Source organism: Oncorhynchus tshawytscha, linkage group LG05, assembly GCF_018296145.1.
Source record: "Oncorhynchus tshawytscha isolate Ot180627B linkage group LG05, Otsh_v2.0, whole genome shotgun sequence".
NCBI lineage: Eukaryota > Metazoa > Chordata > Actinopteri > Salmoniformes > Salmonidae > Oncorhynchus > Oncorhynchus tshawytscha.
The window spans coordinates 79,213,934-79,216,913 of record NC_056433.1 but is presented as its reverse complement, the minus strand read 5'-3'; positions in this window follow the sequence as shown (position 1 = coordinate 79,216,913).

Below are 2,980 nucleotides of genomic sequence, written 5' to 3'. Positions count from 1 at the left end.
GCTGCTAGCAATGGAAAGAAATGCTTGCAACATCCTTCAATGTTAACCTATTAAATATTTGCAGTGTGTTGTGTGTAACTCTGGTTCATGTCAATGATAGCAGTAAAACACAACACAATATATTTGCTTCTGTAATAGAGCTGGTTTGATGAATCATGCTCACATAAAGCCTTGAATTAGCTCCTTGAGCTAATTCCTAGGCTTTAGAGTAGTATGCTAACAGTCATGTGGTGTGTAGGAGACCTGGGTTTGAACACAGTTGGTCACACTACAATATGCATAAAACCTCTATCTGATGCTGCGCTCACAACATCCCGTAATTTCGTAAAAACCAGCATAGGACTTTCAAAAATCCACATGAAAGCCAACTGGTAATTACTAGTGGGAAACTCAGAGTTTCACTTGCAACTCTCTGACATAATTTTCAACAAAAAAGACAGTAGGCATGGCAGCATCTTCAGTGGTTGTTGTTTATCGTAAGAAAGAAATACAAATTGTTGATACAAAATGTATTCTATTCATCTTCCTTTTGATTTAGAAAGTGAAAGCAGATTTGGATATAGCCTACTTTTTATGGGCAAAATATAGCTAAACAATTACAAGCCTAATTACCTCCATGTTTGATGGTATTACCCAGTTCAAAATGTGAATGCGACCATATCACCTCCACCCTACCTGACACCCTAGACCCACTCCAATTTGCTTACCGCCCCAATAGGTCCACAGACGACGCAATCGCAATCACACTGCCCTAACCCATCTGGACAAGAAGAATACCTATGTAAGAATGCTGTTCATCGACTACAGCTCAGCATTTAACACCATAGTACCCTCCAAACTCGTCATTAAGCTCGAGACGGGCCGCACCCAGGTGTGAGGGTAGGTAACAACGTCTCCACCCCGCTGATCCTCAACACTGGGGCCCCACAAGGGTGCGTTCTGAGCCCTCTCCTGTACTCCCTGTTCACTCACGACTGCGTGGCCATGCACGCCTCCAACTCAATCATCAAGTTTGCAGGGGACATTACAGTGGGAGGCTTGATTAACAAAAACAACGAGACGGTCTACAGGGAGGAGGTGAGGGCTCTCGGAGTGTGGTGTCAGGAAAATAACCTCACACTCAACGTCAACAAAACAAAGGAGATGATCGTGGACTTCAGGAAACAGCAGAGAGAGCACCCCCCTATCCACATCGACGGGACAGTAGTGGAGAGGGTAGTAAGTTTTAAGTTCCTCGGCGTACACATCACGGACAAACTGAATTGGTCCACCCACACAGACAGCGTGGTGAAGAAGGCGTAACAGCGCCAGTACTAAAATGTACGCATTCAATTCAATTTACACTATTGCCATGAAATAACAATGTACATATTTCTAAAGCGTACTTTGGAAATCAGGTGATAGATATACAATATTAACATAACTAAAATAATAATAATCAATATTGTCAATGGGACAATCAGTAACAAGTCACTACTGTAAATGGCTCTGGATAAGAGCATCTGTTATAAACATTGTTTTTTTTATAAATGTTTATTTACCCTCTCCAGAGGGTAGTGATGCACAACGCATCACCGGGGGCAAACTACCTGCCCTCCAGGACACTTAAACCACCTGATGTCACAGGAAGGCCATAAAGATCATCAAGGACAACAACCACCCGAGCCACTGCCTGTTCACCCCGCTATCATCCAGAAGGCGAGGTCAGTACAGGTGTATCAAAGCAGGGACCGAGAGACTGAAAAACAGCTTCTATCTCAAGGCCATCAGACTGTTAAACAGCCACCACTAACATTGAGTGGCTGCTGCCAACATACTGACTCAACTCCAGCCACTTTAATCATGGAAAAATGAATGTAAAAATGTATCACTAGCCACTTTAAACAATGCCACTGAACATAATGTTTACATACCCTACATTACTCATCTCATATGTATATACTGTACCCTATATCATTTACTGCATCTTGCCATCTTTATGTAGTACATGTATCACTAGCCACTTTAAACAATGCCACTTTTATGTTTACATACCCTACATTACTCATCTCATATGTATATACTGTACTCTATACCATCTACTGCATCTTACCTATGCCGTTCTGTACCATCACTCATTCATATATTTTTATGTGCATATTCTTCATCCGTTTACACTTGTGTGTAAAAGGTAGTTGTTGAATGGAATTGTTAGGTTCGATTACTCGTTGGTTTTTACTGCATTATCGGAACTAGAAGCACAAGCATTTCGCTACACTCACATTAACATCTGCTAACCATGTGTATGTGACAAATAAAATAAGATTTAATTAGACCAACTCGTATTTACGACTTGACAACTGGTAATTACCACCTTCCCACTTGATTATGAACGCAGCATATGTTCCCGTATGCAGATGGCTGACCAACTGACCTGGTTCCTGTGCAATGGTACTTCCTCTGTGGTGTATTTCCTGAAGACTACAATTAATGCGATTTAAACCCCACATCCAATCCGCTCCCGGCCTCCACACACAACCGACTGTACATATTGGTGTTGCCTTCAGTCCCTGACATTACTGATGCAATGCATTCTGTGAATGCAAGGACAGGCATAGGAACACTGAGCAGAGCATGAATAGCATATAGATTCAAATGAACTCAAATTAACTAGGAAGCCATACATCAGACCTAGTCCTACTCCAATATAAAAGACCACAGCCTACTGTTATTATTGCGCTTCATTTCAATATAGTGTTAAGTAATATTTGAACAACCATCTGATTATTTTTACTCTCTCGTGGATGTGCTGTGCCATGCGCGCAGTGATGCTCACTGGTGGGTGAATGGTGCTCTTGGGGCCTCAGCGTGAGTTTCGGCTTCCTTTGATTTCCTTTGATTCCTTTGACAGCGGAGAAGGAGCGCTTCTGATGCGTGCGAAATCAGACGGCATTTTTTGGGACGGTGGGGGTGGGGGCTCTGGCAGCTACCTAATAATGAC